This window comes from Dermacentor variabilis, chromosome 3, assembly GCF_050947875.1.
Source record: "Dermacentor variabilis isolate Ectoservices chromosome 3, ASM5094787v1, whole genome shotgun sequence".
Lineage (NCBI taxonomy): Eukaryota > Metazoa > Arthropoda > Arachnida > Ixodida > Ixodidae > Dermacentor > Dermacentor variabilis.
The window spans coordinates 110,157,040-110,176,301 of NC_134570.1; the positions used below are offsets into that span (position 1 = coordinate 110,157,040).

At 46.4% G+C, this 19,262-nt stretch overlaps 1 protein-coding gene and 1 pseudogene across 2 annotated transcripts in view; one reads left to right on the forward strand and one right to left on the reverse strand.

Moving 5' to 3' along the window:
* The window catches only part of LOC142574088 (uncharacterized), a 57,085-nt gene that overhangs the window by 25,266 nt on the left and 12,557 nt on the right, over positions 1–19,262 (reverse strand). The gene's annotated exons all lie outside the window — the stretch shown is intronic.
* Positions 5,847–6,748, forward strand: LOC142573817 (uncharacterized; annotated as a pseudogene).

A 19,262-nucleotide genomic window follows, 5' to 3' on the forward strand; every position in this document is an offset into this window, starting at 1 on the left:
CTTCCAGGCACCAGGGGGTGGGCTGCAGCAATACTAAGTGTTAAATGGTGCTTTAGCCTGTCCTTTGAGTTTTCTGTTTTTGTGCTTTTTATGGATCCTCCGCAGTAACCACGCGAGTGCTGAACTTGAGCTTGTTGGTTTAAAGTCTCATGGTTGTTACTAACAGAACAGTGTGATAAACGAACAAGGGCTTGGAGGCATCCGTTCACCTTGCTTGCCTCATGGTGCTGCTTCATAAGCACCGTGAGCATCCAGGCCAACTATGATGGGAGGTTTGTTGCAATCACTTCTGAACTGTATCGCCACCAAATTAACAGTGCTCTCAATGACAGCTTTTGGACAGTAGAATACTTGCACCCAGCAAAGTCGTCAGAAGGAAGCATTCAGGATGTGCAAAGTGGGCTTTTGAAGCTGGCAGCATTACTGAAGCGGCTTTGCCCATCTGCCCTCTTTATGGATTCACAAAGATGATTTCCTCCTTAAGAGGGATTGTTTCAGAGGTCGTTACATGGCAACAGTGTTGGGTGTTTAGTAGCTTGTCTTTGCCCACTGTTAATAATCTGTTCCTTCTCCAGTGCCCCCGTGAAGTGCCTACTTTTTGGACACAATGTGCTCTCCATGCATGCATGCATTTTTAGCTTATAAAGATGTCTATTACCCCTTGCCTCAAGCTGGTCCTTGCTGATGTCACCCAAGAAGGCGTTGGGGAGCATGGCAATGTACACTTACAAAACATTGTTGATACCAGTGAAGCCAAATTAATGGAGCTGCTGTTCGTTTTTTGTCCACTCCATTCTGGTTAGTTACAATGAGCAATGTCCAAACAGACGGCATATGTAGTTGGTCGTGCATAGCCTGCGCACTAAGACTTGTTGGCATGTTATGACCTTAGCACAGTGTTTATATGTAAAAACCTTCTGATATGTTGATGACTTCCTTCTCTTTATCATACTTTGCCTGATGGAGCCAGCAAGTGGGTCAACGAGATGTTCAGCAGGCTTTCCACAAGTTTTCCCAGGGTCTCCTTTGCCAGGGTTCTGCTCATAGATGTTTTCTTGACCTTGCACTGCACTTAAACCATGGCCACACCTGCTAAACCTGAATAAAGAGAAAATCAGACATCCACCCGTTCGTAGCAATGGCTACAAAGGAAACCCATACGGGTTCCTCCACCTTGCGGGATTCCGTAGAACTACTACGTCAAACACTTGACTTTGCTTCGTGTTGTCGACAAATTCAACTTCGCCCTGCCATCTGCTAGCTGCCTGGTTAGCTCAGATAGTAGAGCGGCTGCCCCAGAAAGGCGGTGGTCCCGGGTTCGAGTCCCGGACCAGGACGAATTTTTATTCAACTATGAGGCCTTTCTTTCGAGGAACCCATATGGGTTTCCTTTGTAGCAATTGCTAAGGTGGATTTCTGATTTTCTCTTTGTTCATTACTTTTCTCCACCTTGCGGGATTCCGCAGTACTACTACGTCACCTGCTAAACCTATAGCATGCGATCAAAAAAGTACTATACATCATGTTGCTGCAAACTCGTGACATGTGCTACAAGGCCTTGAGGAACACCCTCATTTATTTACGCCCTCATCATACTGTACGAAGCTTCGCATGATAAGTGCAACAATTAACATCTGCTGGTTTTTCAGTGTTATTCCTGCCCAGCTTGCTGAAAGCTACCCTGAGTGTTTCAAAAGCAAACGACCGCTGCTGGACAAGAAGTGCTTAAAACAAGGGTCGCTATAACCACATATGTCACAGGAAATGAGGAAGGCCACTGAGTATACAGGCGGTTTACTTCATATCCAACAAGCTTGGTTCTCCCTTTGCTAGTGAGTAAACTCAACTTGCCCCGAATACATGGCCTGTGACAAACTATGCGCCAGATGCTGTGTCCCCTGCAAAGCTGAAGATGTGTATGAGATCCTGACACCCTGAAGCGGCTTCTACACTGGGCAAACAGGCTACTATAAAAACGACTGCCTTTATTAATATGCTAATAACATGAAAACAGGCAGAAATTTGGCTATTCAGTGGACCCAACTGCAGGTGCAAGCCACTTTACCACCAGGTGTGTGTTGTTCACAGAAACTGGAGCTGTACAAATGCATATAAAAACAATGATGTTTGAAAATAGTACAGTTGAACTATATTCTGCACCCTCATGCAAATGCACTATTCTTTAATTATTAACTTCTATTATATTTATGGTGGCCATATATTGTAATTACATATCCACATTGTGTGCAATATGGTTAAATGTCAATTATGATAGCCATTCCTAATCTGAAATGCAACAAAAGAGCAAATATAGGCAACAAATTGCAATTCACAGAGACAAAAGACAACCAGTGCACAGGATAAGTGACAAACTTCCTTCTATTGAAAAAGAAATGTCACATGTGTCATGCCACCAGCAGTGGGTAGCAATCTTTCAAGCTTGGGTGGCAGAGGCAAACTTGGCAAAATGTTACAATCACGCTGTATAACGGTCTTGGACACAAACAACCGACATCATATTGTACAGAATGAAAGGGCAAGACTCCATCTAAGAACAGTCTGTGGCACCACATACTTGACATGGTGTAAAAAATGTTGACATGCCCTACCCATAAAGAAAAAGCAACTAACACAGAAAACACGCCATAAAATGTAATGTGCAGAGTCTGAAACCAAGAAAAAACCCGAAAAAGGTTTCGCTAAGTCTTTCAACGATTAAAACTGTCTCATCACTTCTCCTGCACAGCTGAAAAGGAAGGAAGGAAAGCCCAATAGCAGGGCTGCAGAAAATGTCACCGAATAAATATGCTTTGCTTACCAACGATACCCGTGGTAAACTTGTGTGGGTATAAACTTCTCTTGTTTAGAATGGTTTAGCGGATAGGGAAAAATGACCATAAGAACACCAGGTGTATGCCTAGGCTACGCACAAAAAGCCATTGCTTTCTTACTATTATTTTTTTCTCTCTACTATTCATGAGTATTTAAGTACCTTAATAGCACTACTAACATACTAAACACAACATTGGGCAAGTTGTGGCATAAAGAAAATTGCAGTTTCACTCATAATGTGAAACAATGATGCACTAGCTGGTGAAATATGCGCAGGAAGCGTACTTCATGCAGTGTTTGTTGAAGTGAACACTTGCCTATGCAAGTCGGTAATCTCCTTAAAAAAGTCAAATAAGTAAGAGTCGTATTTATTTGTGGGAGTTGGGCCTCCCAGTGTTGAAGTGGAAAGACTCGGCTTTTCTTCCTCCTCTTTCATATCCGGACTTGGCTACTGGTGTACACCAAAACAACCCTTTAGCTTATTACTGCTGAATTCGTTTTGGTTTTCTCAAATCTATATTTGGTCTACCCATTGCTAGGTATCGTGCTTAATCAAAGAATGAATTAATGAAATGAATCAATTCTCAAAGAGCGTGTGCAGTCCAGCCGAAAGCAGGGGCAAGAATCCGCATTGTGCTCCTGCATTGAAGGTGAATAACACGTACCATAATGGCGAATGTGCTTTAGTAAGCTTCCCTGCAATATGAATTTATAGTTTACAAAGAATTGTCAATGAAGCTTACAACGAGCACAGATGCACTTGCAAATTATGTCACAATTGAAAATAATGAGCACAGTGTAAACCTATGTGCTCTTTCCACTCTGAGTCTGCTTTACTGCACGATGCTCATTTACATTCCTGTATTGCGGTGTAGCAAGCTACAAGAGAAGCGCTGCATAATTGGGATTTTTAAGATTATCTTTCTCGCAATACACTAATATTTCGCGGTGAAGCCTAAGCAATGTACTGCGGTGAAGCATACTAAAAGTGGACATACTATGCTGGCTGATAGCGGCCCCCCTCGCACTTTTAGTATGCTTCACCGCGTAACTAAAATGTACTGCGGCGAAGAAGCCGTACATTTGTATTGAGTGAATAAACAAACGGTTTTTACAACCGTACAGAAATAAACGCGCACCATGCATCAGTCTACAACACGGAAGAGCGTCGCAACATACGGTAGCTGATTCACGCAGAACGTGTAGGCCACTTATCAGTCGTAAAGGGTATTGTGGGTAATTCAAAATTTCAGACACACGTGTTTATGTTTACGTTCGCCCTCCTTGCGTAATAAGACCCCCAGAAATTGCACAACAGAAAGTAATTTACAACACACAAACGCAAAGAACACAGACATATGTCTCGTTTTCAACTCGGCCGTCATGCAAATGACATATAGCGCAGAAACATGCTGTGCGTTAGCGTCGTAAACTTCATACTAGGCAAGGAGCTAGCACACCACAATCCCGCGACAGCCGCGAATGAGACCAAGACGGGAGCACATGTCTGCGAACGCGCAAACGGAGCCCCTAAGCCACTCTGCTCCGCCGCCACCCCAGCTGCACGGCTGCACCACTCGTTTCAAGCACAGCACACCGAACACACATTCAGCGCTGAACAGTGGGCGGTCGACGCAGTCGCATTTACATGACTTGCAGCGAGCAGCACATCCCTCGATGTCCGTTAAGCAAAGTCGGACACGGCGACGCCACATCGCGGTTCGCAGAACTTCGCTGCCGAGGCGCTAGGCTACTTCGATATTTCAATTGTCACCACCGCCGGGTTCTCAAGAAAGCACGGGTCACACAACGCAGTTTCTGTACTGCCAGAGCTCACCGAGGCCAAAGCCGCGCTGCCGCACTGCCACAACTCACGGTTTTCCGCCAAGTAACACAGAACCTACAACCAACACACAAGCAACGCACGCACAATCACATGAGCAATGTTGAACAACGCGCGGTGCAGAGAGCGATCACGCCGAGGAACACGCCACGGCGTCGCTCGGCGCCAGCATCGCGCCTTCTCAAAAATCCCTAAACGATGCTGTCCTTAGGCACCTAGGATCAGGTCACATGAGGGATTTTTGTACGACAAATAGACGCACGCCTTCCTCACTAGCCGGCTACGCGGGCGGGCAGGACTAAGCACGAAGTGCAGCGTTGGTGTATTCTGTAGTTCGTTGTTGACGGCGAATTTCAGCAAGCATTGCATCCGCAAGCCTTCGTCGCGTTTGTTAAGAATATCAGCAGACGATGCCGACGTGCTGCGTACCTGGCTGCATAGGGGGCTATCGGAACGATGTCGACATTTCGGCGCGCCACTTTTTCTGTACTCCCAGCAATGCGACGCTTCGCTCGGCGTGGAACAGAGCGATTCCTCGTGCCGACCGGGAACTTTCTGCGAAATCCACGGCACGCGCTCGTGCCACTGCTCCCGCGTTCGTCGTCGTCTTCCACAGCAGGCTGCGTTGCCGTTCATCATTCCAGCGTAGAATTTCACTTCTTTTCTGTCGTCGTAATGGGGAGGCCGCGTTTACGGGGATATGAGCCATATTGCTTACGGAAGTATGAGCCACTCATTGCCTTACGTTACGGACAGATTTAATTTTGACGAAATTTAATTTCGAAGAATCACAAGCGCAAATGGCGGGCGAAGGCGGCAGCGGCAGCATCGAAGAAGCGTCGTCAAAGTAACAACCTGCCTTTTCGCAGATAACGCCGGCTGTCCTGTTGCGTCGCTACCGTGCTTGCTTCTACCTTGGTGGGCGTAGCTCTGCGAGCGTCTTTGCTGCAAGCCTTCTTTGTCTGAATCATGCCGCAGTCTTCTTCAAGCGCCACCATCGACAGAGCAAGCTATAAAGTGGTGGAAATCGAGGCCTGCTTGCACATTGGCGGCAGCCGCAGCATCGAAGAAGCATCGTCAAAATAACAACCTGCCTTCTCGCAGGTTAGTATTTCTATACTTAGTACTTTATTTTTTCTCCTATTGCTGCTGCTGCTGCCAAATTGTGACCATGTCGTGCAATGTGATATGCGCCACTTGTGAGGTAACGCTTACCGTTTCAGACTCTATCATTGAATGTAGAGACTGTACTTCTAAATTTCACACCGGGAAATGCTCAGGAATCTCGGACACGACGATTAGGTCGAAGGGAGGTGCGTACCTCCTGGCTTGGCGCTGCACGTCCTGTATACGGCAGAAATTACGTGCGCAACCTAACAAATCTAGTGATGATTCTGACGCGCAAGACGTGCGGCAGTTGTTAATGACCATTAACGGAAAGGTTGACCAGCTGGTGCCACTACGAGAGGTAGTTGAAGGCATTGAAGACACTTTACAGTTTCAGAGCGAACAGTACGATGAACTGCGACAACGAACGGAGCGAAATGAAAATGAGATCAAGGATCTAAAACGCAGAACCGAAAGACTTGAAGGAAACGAGAGTGACGTCAATCAGCTTCACGCTGAAATTGACCAACCTTAATGGAGGAGCCGCCGCTTAAACCTGGAATTTCGTGGGATTCAACACTCTAAAAAAGAAAACCTGCTCGAAAAGCTAAACGAATTAGCCGTGGAGCTCGCACTTCCACAGCTTCCAGAAAATGACGTTGTTTCAGTTCACTGGCTGCCGTCAAAGAAAGAAAAGATACCGGGTATAATCTGTCGCTTCGCGAAACAAGCCGATAGGGATTACTGGTGGAAAAGCAGAAAGAAGTTGCGTGAATCGAAAGACGATGTATTCCTGCTTGAAAGTGTCGCGAAAAGGACCCGCGATTTGCTCTTTCAAAGATATGGGCGAAGCGAGCAAACTACAGATATGTGTGGCACAGCAACGGCCGCGTTCTTGTCCGGAAAGTCTACGTTGAACGCGCAGTAGCTGTTTCTACCGAGAGGGATCTTGATAAACTCGCTTAAAAACAGTTCTTGATAACGATGGCTTGTGCAAGTGGGGAGACTTGCATATTGCCACAAGTATTCAGTCAGCATTTAGGGAAAAAATTTCGGCAATCCTTTAAATGCTTTCATCTAAACATCCGCTCAGTTTCTAATAAGAAAAATGACCCCTGCTTGCTTTTTTTTTGAACAGCTAGGGAAATAATTTTGATAAGATACTGTTAACAGCAACATGGTCAATGAACGACTCGCCGTGGTTGCTCAGTGGCTATGGTGTTGGGCTGCTGAGCACGAGGTCGCGGGATCGAATCCCGGCCACGGCGGCCGCATTTCGATGGGGGCGAAATGCAAAAACACCCGTGTGCTTAGATTTAGGTGCACGTTAAAGAACCCCAGGTGGTCAAAATTTCCGGAGTCCTCCACTACGGCGTGCCTCATAATCGGAAAGTGGTTTTGGCACGTAAAACCCCAAATATTATTATTATGGTCAATGAACGATGCGGATATTTTCCGTATCCCAAATTACAGTACCTTCTACCTAAATCGGTCATACTCTCGCGGAGGCGGAGTTTGCATCCTGGTAAAAGAAATATTCGAGTGTCACTTACTGCCCGAGCTTTCCGCAACAACTATGAAATTCTAGCAATAAAAATGCATAACACCATTATTATAGTGCCTTATCGTCCTCCCAATGGCAGCGTTAGCAATTTTTTGATAGTTTAAAAGAAATCTTTGAGTTTAATAAAAATCGGCCTGATTTAATTTTTGGCGGGGAAATCAATATTAATATGATGAAAAACGATTCACAAACTTTACAATTAGATATTTTACTGAAAATGAGTGGTTTAGTGAATGTAATAGACTTGCCCACTAGCGTTACTGAAAATTCATCATCTTTAATTCATATATTTTTACATAAATATCATCCCTGAAAAAGTTAAGGCGGGTGTATTTGCTTATGACCTCAGTCACCACTTGCCTATATTTATTTGCGCCAAAGGGCACGTTCGGGAGAAGGTAACGCAGCCAATGCACCAGATGTAAAAAAGAAGCCCGCGCAATTTGTCTATATTTCGGGAACCAATCGAAACTGCCTGTTGGGAAGATGTATATAAATCCAACGAAGCAAATGGGGCCTATGAAGAATTTCTTCACATTGTCAAATCGATATATGAATCTAGCTTTCCCTCAGTGCGCGTTAAGCCAAGCAAAAAAATTCGGAAACCATGGATTAACTCTGAGGTTCTCAGACGAATCGCGCATAAAAATGTTCTCTATGGCAAGTTTATTTCAACTAAAGATATCAAATTATTCCGCCAATTTAAAGTGCGCTTAATCGCCTCGATAAAGATATAAAAAAGGGTAGGCGAGAATATTTTGCAAATTTTTTTTCAACTGCTGCTGGATGCTCCGAGATTATGTGGAAAAGGCTCAGCTCTGTATTAAGGCATCATCCGCCTATCTGTAAAGTTCTTAAATTAGATATTGATGGTATAGAGTTATCTGGGAAGCGGCTTGCAGACACACTTCACACATATTTCGCAAGAGCAGGTAATACGCCTATGCTACCAAATGATCTTAGTAATATTCCAGTGAATAGCAACACTATTTTCCTTAAACCTGTAGATGAAAACGAAGTAAGCCACATAATTAAAAATCTAAACAGCAGCAGTGCGAAAGATATTGAGGGGTTACAGATGAAACCTTTAAAATACGTTGTTGATATTCTGGCTCCATGCATTGCACATATTTTCAACCTTTGTCTCAGTCAAGCTATTTTTCCCAGTAAAATGCAAGAAGCGCGCATTAGTGTCCTATATAAAAAAGGTGACAAAAATGACATGAGCAACTATCGTCCAATATGAATTCTCCCTATGTTCTCGAAGGTACTTGAAACAATAATTTTAAATCGGCTTACGAATTTTGAGCAAAAACATAAACTTCTAAATGAACGCCAATTTGGCTATCGCAAAGGCCTCAGCACGGAGTGTGCCTTACTTGCTCAGAAAGAGTTAATTTCAAGGGCAATTGTTGAGAAATAACTGGTTCTGGGGTTGTTTGTAGATTTTACAAAAGCATTTCATTATGTCAATCATTCAGTTCTTATTAGGAAACTCCTACGATATGGCTACCGCGGAAGGCTGCATCCCTCATCACATGTTATCTAGAACACTGCCAGCAAAGGCTCGGTATTAATGATGAACTCTCTAGTCCACTGCCCGTTTCTTGTGGCGTGCCACAAGGCAGTATTTTGGGCCCTTTCCTCTTTAATTTATATATTAATGATATCATTAGTATCAAAACTATGTTACGCCGATGATGCTAGCATATTCCTGATAAAAAAGTCGGCGGATGAATTAGCTGAGGAAGCCAACTTAATTCTTCAATGATTGCATGAATGGACACGTAAAAATTGTCTTAAAGTAAACACAAGCAAAAGAAAAGGAATAATTTTTCGAAGCAATAATAAAAGCGTAATAATTAATACGCCTATATTGCTAAATTCAACGCCTATCGATATAGTTCCGCACTTTAAAACTTTAGGTCTTATCTTTCAAGAAAACTTATCTTGGGATATGCATGTAAATTCCTTGGCGACAAATTATCTCAAACAATCGGGCTTGTTTACCGTAACCGTCGTATACTGCCAACAAAAATAATGATGCTGATTTTCCACACACTGTTTCTTTCTAGTCTAAACTACTATCACTTAGTTTGGGCTACTACCACACAGGGAAATTTGATAAAAACTTTGTGTACTGCAAAAAAGAAAAATGCCTACGAGTCGTAGAAAATGTTCCAAAATATGTTCATACACGGGAATGTTTTTATAAAATACAACGTAATGCCAATTTTTAATAATATTTGGGGTTTTACGTGCCAAAACCACTTTCTGATTATGAGGCACGCCGTAGTGGAGGACTGCGGAAATTTTGACCACCTGGGGTTCTTTAACGTGCACCTAAATCTAAGCACACGGGTGTTTTCGCATTTCGCCCCCATCGAAATGCGGCCGCCGTGGCCGGGATTCGATCCCGCGACCTCGTGCTCAGCAGCCTAACACCATAGCCACTGAGCAACCACGGCGGGTGGTAATGCCAATTGCCAGTGTGTACAATTATCGACTCTGTAGAGCGTGCAAACAAGAAATAAATAATGGAGCCGGCTTTCTAAGAACACTAGCGGATTTAAAAATCAACATTACAGCATATACGACAAGGTCAGGAGAGTTTTGGAAAGTAGAAACCGTCAGAGCGACATACGGACTACTAACTATTCGCAAGAACCTGCGAAGGTTACTGAATAAATTACACAACGAAGCCACCGGATTGGAAAATACCTCTCTGAAAGCTCTGTATAGTTATTTCTGCCTGCACTAGATTGTTTCCCTGGCGTTCGCAAATTTTTCCTTATCGAAACCAACTAGTCCCATTGTATAGCTTATATTCTTGGTTTTTCATTTGTTTGGTTTGTATGAGAAATGCTATTGTTACAGCTTGTGTTATGATTATATCTTTCTCACCATCGTGTTTGTTTGAACAGTTGCGATACCGTTGTGCCTGTCATTGTTTTTTTATCCTAATTGGTTAGAGATGTTTTTTTTTACTATGACCTGTTAGAGCACATCTTTTTTTTCTTCATTTGCTTCGCACGGCCCGCGATGCTCAATTTTGTGCAAAGGACATTTGTAAACAATGATGTACTACCTTTGTGCTCGCTATCGCCGCGCAAACGCCAATGCGGGCGCCTGCGGCTTCGTCAAGCTATCCATGTGGCAGCTTTTTCTGCATGCCCCTCGCGTCATGTACTGATGCAAATAAACATCATTGTCAACCACGCCGCCGAGCAAACTCGCGACATCGAAAGCAAGCGACAACGGTGGACAGCAGGCATACCGTCAGTGACGTCGTTCTCTCCGTCGCATCCGATTGTGTGTGTAACCTCACAATTGAGAATTACTTTAATGAACCCTCGGGATTAACCCAGTGATAAACACAGGGGCCGCATGTTTCAGCTTCGCTGATTAACCATCTTCACCGAGTCGAAAAAACGACGACTTCTTTTTTTATGGCTTGTGTGTTCAAACACTGACCTCATCTTTCTTTTTGTAGCGCTTCTTTGGAGTGATGAGAAGCTTCGGTGGGGAAGATCATCCTACAATCACGCACTTTGGCTAGATCTCTAGGCTCCTGAGCCTAAACTGCGCGGAACGTTAATACGAGAGGAAGAAACACAAGACATTTGGAAATGCAGCTTCTGTGCTTCAATGAAATGCGTTTCTTCCTTTCGCGCAGTTTACCCTTCTTTCAGTATGAACCAACTCGCCCGATAAATCTTATTGCTGTAGGCGGATACCGATTTCTCATGGTGTCATTTATTCGCACAAGGGAGAAAGCCAGCGAGCGTAAAACACGCGCAAACTGCCTGTCCGCACGAGCTCAAGGCTGCGGCGAGGCGTATGCAGTGGAGCTCGATGGAACGGCGCTGCCATCTGACGGCTGTCACAGAAGTGGCGACAGCAGCTGTAGGCGCGTGTGCTTCGAGTTCTACAAATGGAGCTAGTCTAGTAACGTTGGATCAACCAACGCGTAGCGCACCGCTATATTGGCTGCGAGGAGTTACGCAGTCGCCATCTGTCGGAAACGCCTCACTTGCGTAGTATGAGGAATCACGTAGCGCGCTCCTGATAGGTTTCGCTTAGGCGCTCATTGAAAACACCATGCGGCATCCCTCCTGGACATTTATGTAGGTACTCTCAAAACAAGGGAAGTTTTTGACTGTCGATATAATAATGTTGCATGTCTGGAGTGTGTCCTGATTCCGGTGACCAGAACCGGTAACGCACTCCCTCACCAGAGCAGGATTGGCCACCCTGGTGCAGTACATGGCCACAACCTCCTATATGAACACCACAATCATACCCCGGCCCTCAGTCCCCAGCAGCTGCGAAGCAACTGACCACTGCGGCGGTCAGACCTGCAACGCAGCAGAGGGTGCTAAGAATCCCTGGCTCCGGAAAGGCCGCCATTGGAACATGAACCTGGCAACGTTTAACGCTAGAACGTTATCTAGTGAGGCGAGTCTAGCAGTGCTATTGGAGGAATTAGAGGGCAGTAAATGGGAAATAACAGGGCTCAGCGAAGTTAGGAGGCCAAAAGAAGCATATACAGTGCTAAAAAGCGGGCACGTCCTGTGCTACCGGGGCTTAGCGGAGAGGCGAGAACTAGGAGTCGGATTCCTGATTAATAAGAATATACCTGGTAACATACAGGAATTCTATAGCATTAACGAGAGGGTGGCAGGTCTTGTTGTGAAACTTAATAAGAGGTACAAAATGAAGGTTGTACAGGTCTACGCCCCTACATCCAGTCATGATGACCAGGAAGTCGAAAGCTTCTATAAAGACGTGGAATCGGCAATGGCTAAAGTCAAAACAAAATACACTATACTGATGGGCGACTTCAATGCCAAGGTAGGCAAGAAGCAGGCTGGAGACAGGGCAGTGGGGGAATATGGCATAGGCACTAGGAATAGCAGGGGAGAATTATTAGTAGAGTTTGCGGAACAAAATAATATGCGGATAATGAATACCTTCTTGCGCAAGCGGGATAGCCGAAAGTGGACGTGGAGGAGCCCGAACGGCGAGACTAGAAATGAAATAGACCTCATACTCTGCGCTAACCCTGGCATCATACAAGATGTGGACGTGCTCAGCAAGGTGCGCTGCAGTGACCATAGCATGGTAAGAACTCGAATTAGCCTAGACCTGAGGAGGGAACGAAAGAAACTGGTACATAAGAAGCCGATCAATGAGTTAGCGGTAAAAGGGAAAATAGAGGAATTCCAGATCAAGCTACAGAACAGGTATTCGGCTTTAACTCAGGAAGAGGACCTTAGTGTTGAAGCAATGAACGACAATCTTGTGGGCATTATTAAGGAGTGTGCAATAGAAGTCGGTGGTAACTCCGTTATACACGATACCAGTAAGCTATCGCAGGAGACGAAAGATCTAATCAAGAAACGCCAATGTATGAAAGCCTCTAACCCTACAGCAAGAATAGAACTTGCAGAACTTTCGAAGTTAATCAACAAGCGTAAGACAGCTGACATAAGGAAGTATAATATGGATAGAATTGAACATGCTCTCAAGAACGGAGGAAGCCTAAAAGCAGTGAAGAAAAAACTAGGAATTGGCAAGAATCAGATGTATGCGTTAAGAGACAATGCCGGCAATATCATTACTAATATGGATGAGATAGTTCAAGTGGCTGAGGAGTTCTATAGAGATTTGTACAGTACCAGTGGCACCCACGACGATAATGGAAGAGACAATAGTCTAGAGAGATTCGAAATCCCATAGGTAACGCCGGAAGAAGTAAAGAAAGCCTTGGGAGCTATGCAAAGGGGGAAGGCAGCTGGGAAGGAACAGGTAACAGCAGCTTTGTTGAAGGATGGTGGGCAGATTGTTCTAGAGAAACTGGCCACCCTGTATACGCAATGCCTCATGACTTCGAGCGTAGCGGAATCTTGGAAAAACGCTAACATAATCCTAATCCATAAGAAAGGGGACGCCAAAGACTTGAAAAATTACAGACCGATCAGCTTACTGTCCGTTGCCTACAAAGTATTTACTAAGGTAATTGCAAATAGAATCAGGAACACCTTAGACTTCCGTCAACCAAAGGACCAGGCAGGATTCCGTAAAGGCTACTGAACAATAGACCATATTCACACTATCAATCAGGTGATAGAAAAATGTGCGGAATATAACCAACCTTTATATATAGCTTTCATTGATTACGAGAAAGCGTTCAATTCAGTCGAAACCTCAGCAGTCATAGAGGCATTGCGGAATCAGGGTGTAGACGAGCCGTATGTAAAAAATACTGAAAGATATCTATAGCGGCTCCACAGCCACCGTAGTCCTCCATAAAGAAAGCAACAAAATCCCAATAGAGAAAGGCGTCAGACAGGGAGATACGATCTCTCCAATGCTATTCACAGCGTGTTTACAGGAGGTATTCAGAGACCTGGGTTGGGAAGAGTTGGGGATAAGAGTTAATGGAGAATACCTTAGTAACTTGCGATTCGCTGATGATATTGCCTTGCTTAGTAACTCAGGGGACCAGCTGCAATGCATGCTCACTGACCTGGAGAGGCAAAGCCGAAGGGTGGGTCTAAAAATTAATTTGCAGAAAACTAAAGTAATGTTTAACAGTCTTGTAAGCGAACAGCAGTTTACGATAGGTAGTGAGGCACTGGAAGTGGTAAGGGAATACATCTACTTAGGACATGTAGTGACTGCGGATCCGGATCATGAGACTGAAATAATCAGAAGAATTAGAATGGGCTGGGGTGCGTTTGGCAGGCATTCTCAGATCCTGAACAGCAGGTTGCCATTATCCCTTAAGAGAAAAGTTTATAACAGCTGTGTCTTACCAGTACTCACGTACGGGGCAGAAACCTGGAGGCTTACGAAAAGGGTTCTACTTAAACTGAGGACGACGCAACGAGCTATGGAAAGAAGAATGATAGGTGTAACATTAAGGGATAAGAAAAGAGCTGATTGGGTGAGGGAACAAACGCGAGTTAATGATATCTTAGTTGAAACCAAGAAAAAGAAATGGGCATGGGCAGGACACGTAATGAGGAGGGAAGACAACCGATGGTCATTAAGAGTTACGGAATGGATTCCAAGGGAAGGGAAGCGTAGCAGAGGGCGGCAGAAAGTTAGGTGGGCGGATGAGATTAAAAAGTTTGCAGGAAAAACATGGCCACAATTAGTACAGGACCGGGGTAGTTGGAAAAGTATGGGAGAGGCCTTTGCCCTGCAGTGGGGGTAACCAGGCTGATGATGATGATGATGATGATTATAATTATGTGGGGAAACTGAAAGCACAGAATCGTTTACAGACGCTATCTCTTCACCAAATACGTACAGTACGCGAACGCCATTGCACGCGGTCGCCGCGATGGAGTCTCCGGAATCGGCTTCTTGCGTGAAAGGTAGGCAAACGCTGCGAGTACACTATGTGAAATATGTTCTTATAGTGGACTGTCTGTATAACAAAATGGGGCATTAGAGAATGTAGCCTCAACCCAGCGATCACACAGGTTCGCAGCGACCGACTGCGCGTCTGCATGCATGTCTGCGCACAATGTTTTGCTTTCGCTGTGAGCGCGTTCTCGCACCATGCCATGAGCTTTAGGCCGCAGCACATAAGCATTTCACAGTACACCAGCAACCATTGTTGCGTGGACGCTATCAGAACTGTTCAAAAATATTTCCGTTATAGAGACTTCGACGCCTAGGTACAGCGACTGTGATGAGCTGTCGCGACGATTCAATCTTTTTTTGTCTTCTAAATTCTTGGATATTTCAATATTATTTCTCAAGTTGCGTCGCACTGTATGTTTACCCGTCTTCTGAGCGTGCGATTTCCCTCTGCTTGATTTTCGTAATCCAGTGCATTAATTCTTAACACAAACATGACCATATGCCGTGCCTTCTTTTTTAATGTGCGTCTTACCAGTATCTGCCAGTATCAAGCTTCAACAAGTTCATAGACCACACCATCATGACATTAGCCGGGCAGCGGGATTGGGCGAGCGTCTCAGTGCGCGTTTTCTGCTACTCACCGAATATCGCCGTTTCCAAGTTTCGCGAGCCAAGCTTCACGCAGCTCCTTGCCCGGTGGCTGCCTGTGAATAAGGCTGACACCGGGCTCCGTTGCGTGCGTCCGGCACTGCGGCCCGAGCACTAGCCTACCATGCTGCACGCCTCCAAAGGTAGCCACTACCTGTTATAGTGCTTTCAAATGTTGTCAAGCAGACACCCAAGATGGTAAACCCTCACCACTTAATCAGAACCGCGGCGCAGGTCGGTCTTTAAACTTTTATTTTCAGCTCGCTTCGGCGCTTCCGCAGCAGCCGACGCGGCCGCTGTGTCCACGTGATCCCTCATGCCGCGTCACGCCGACGGTGGCGCTAACTTTTCCAGTGGTCGAGCTCGCCGCCAATAAAAGTCAGGCGCGCGCGGCCGAACGGGAGCAACACGCTCGACCCGTTGCCCTGGCAACCGAAACGGCCGCCACGCGCCGCCAGCATGATAGTGGCTCCTCGGGCTTGTGACCTTTTCTAGTCGCCGCAAACACCGGAGTTTCCACTCCTAAATGTTTCTTGCTTTGTGGCCTAGGCACAACGGAGGAGGCTTCTTAACGTGTGTTGTACGCGTTTGTTTCCTAATAGATGTCCGCACGCCCAGTTTCATCCTAGACGCCAGCGCTCGTTTCTCCCCTGGCGGAACGATTTCCCCTCCAACGGGTGTAGGTTTCCGCCGCCGCTTCCCTTCACGATCGCGCCCGCGTTCAGTTTGCGCTGCGCGCGAAACGTCTCTTGTTTGCGACGGCGCCTCTTCGGTTGACCGGAAATTATTATTGTGTTGTTAACTGTCACGACAGCAATGTAAACACGAAAGGGTTGATGCCACCAGTGAAATTCTGCCGATTCACAAGAAAATGGTACGATAAAGCAGACGACAGACATGGATTACTGCGGTGCGCCGAACGAAGTAAACAACTGGCAAACGAAGCGAGCTCGTTCATTGCTGAGTGTATGACGGTTTTTATATATAACCCACATGAACTTAGTGGTTACTCGGTATATAATCCTTTTATTCCTATAAAATCTGTCAGTTGTTCGACCAGCGCTTGTCCTACCTTCTTTCTCGTGTTCCGTTTGTGTGTGCGCTGCCCAAGAATGGAAACCACTTCTGTTGTATGCGCCAGCAGTGGCCGAAGTTCACGCGTGCCGAGAAACTGAATATGTGCATGATGCATTGAACATGACCGGAGTTCATTCCTGCATCACCACTGCACCGATCGATCGAGTTATTGGACGGTACATGTCCGCGTCTTGGTCGCGCCGGCATTGCTGAAGCAGAAATGATTACTGATACTTTCAACTTCCGTCTCTTGAGCACTGTTAAAAAAATGGCCAAGCTATATACATTGCTCCCTCTGTTATATAATGTAGGGGACGTACTACCTAAAGTTGTGTGCGCATGTCGTACTTGTGCTATGCAGCGATATATATTGTTTATTTCCGCAGAGTGTCGATGGAGGTCCGTTGTCGCCATCAGAGACAACATGGATTTGTAGCAAACATTTCGTGAGAAACTGCAAGAATGGCTTTAGCTCGTACGTGCCGTATGTATGTGCCACATCGTAAGTGCCGACGAATTTTCCGGCGGCACATACGATGTCGTTTCCATTTACCTGCTCAGCGTCACTTACATGGCTAAGCAGACGCTGCTCTTTTGCCGCACTGGAGCCATAAAAATAATCGTCAAGCGTACTGACCTTCTTAAGGGCAAATAGAAGCGTGTACTTACTTAGGGGAAAACTCGGAACGTATTGCATCGCGGTGGCAGCATTTCGAGCAGGCGCAGACGCTCGAGGGGCGGAGTCGTGATCTGCGTCGTCTGCTACGGCAGCGCGCACTGGCCGCATTGTCGGGAAGCGTGTTACTGTCAGGGGCAGTGCACCGATTTCATCGGTACTGCGGGAACTGAGCTGATATTCTTTACTAAACGTCGTGGGATGCCAAACTCTGAGCCTTCATTGGCGATAATGGAGTTCCGCAAACTTCTTTTGACAGCATGCTTCGTTTGTTTTTTTCGAAAGGCCGGGGTACTGAGTGCGTGCACGTATATTTCTTCACTGTGTTTGCTACCTTAATAAGCAGTGACAAGACGCACCGAGATGTGCACGCAACGTGCTCAGTCTTTATTTGACTCGAAAGGAAACAAAGCACTCAACAATGATAACTATGGGGGTCGAACACGATGAAACAAACGGATACGATTAAAGGAATGCTGTAAGTTAAGGCAGTGAGCTGGAAGTGATTTTTCGCGACGATCATTCACTACACCAGACAGACCCTGCCCGCCGGTGCGGAATTGGACGCGTCACGTTCTGAACTTCAGTTAGTATCTCGTCATGTCCTCCAGCTTCAGCGATGACAGCGCTCATCCTGGAAGGCAGCGAAGTGTAGAGTGACTTGATCAGGAATGTGTTCATTCGCAGCACGTCTCAGTCGCTGACGATGGTGGATCGAAACATATCCTCAGGCGATTGATAGAGGGGATGGTGCGCCAGCGATACTTTCAACGAGGCCAAGACATTTTAAATAATGTTGGCGCCCGGGGATTGACGCGGCCACACCAAGAGAGTGATGGCGCGCATTTCCAGCAGTTCTTGCACAACACGAGCAGTGTGGATCGGCGGCCTATCGTGTTAGAATGTATAGTCACCTTCCAGGAACGAGCCGTAAAAATGTATGGAATCAGTACGTCGTCTATGAATGCCCTGCATCTTTCAGCGATGAACTTAACTTTCAGGCTTATCAGTGGGCGTCGCACAACGCTTAGCAAAGAATACCGGCTCATTTCACGCAGTAACGATGAGATCGGCGCACTGCAACTGACAGTAGAATGTTTCCCGACAATGCGACCAGCGCGCGCTGCCGTAGCAGACGACGTCGTTCAAGACCCGGCCTCTCGAGCCCCTGAGCCTGCGCGAGCTGCTGCCGCCGCCTGACTCAAGCGCTCGCCGCATCGCGATGCAATGCGCTCCTAGTTTTCCCGTAAGTGCGAAACAGACTGTACAGGCGCCCAAATCTTTAACTGGCGTGCGCGAGCGGCGACTTTTCCGTGCGTCAGCGCCGTATGACGGGGCGCGGCTGGAAAGAGTCTGAGGCTAAGCGCATGCGGACAAAGCGCGCTCAGCTGGGCCCATCGTCTGCTAAGCTGTTTCCAGCCTCGCCCCATCATACGGCGCTGACGCACGGAAGAGTCGCCGCTTGCGCACGCCAGTTAAAGATTTGGGCGCCTGTACATCGTCCTTCGAATAACGTCCACGCACGTACACGTAGGCACACACCGCGCGCGGTACTAAACGTGCCCAAACACGCGCAGTGCAAGAGGCAATCAAGGCGGTGCGAACTAGAGATTGGAGAGGCGTACCAACCGCTATTTGAATTTCGCCCCGCATGCGGCACTCTCAACGCCGGCGCAGCAGCGCCACTCGCGGTGCCGTTCTTGTATATGCCGTTAGGATGGATAGTTGTGCGTGTTGGTTAAGCATGATCTGAAGTGAAGGCGCTAAAATGACGGAGGACAAAGAAGAAACACAAAGGCGCCCTGTGTGTATGTGTGTTTCTTTGTCCTCCGTCATTTTAGCGCCTTCACTTCAGATCTTGTATATGCCGGCATTGCAGAGTGCGGTCCAGTTTGTTTACGCTCCACCGCTGGCTGCCCGCGTGGTGGGGCAGTGGGCACGGACGCCCTATTTAGTGATCGCAAGGTTCTGAATGGTGTTCTGAAGTCGCGGGTTGCTTGTTTTAGTCGCGACAACAGATTTCATTTTTTTTACAAGCACTGCTCCAGGTGGGGCACATCTAACCGGCAAACGGAGGCCTCAGGAGAGCACCACAGGCTATATTAAAGCAGGTGGCGCAGGATCTTCGGGGCACC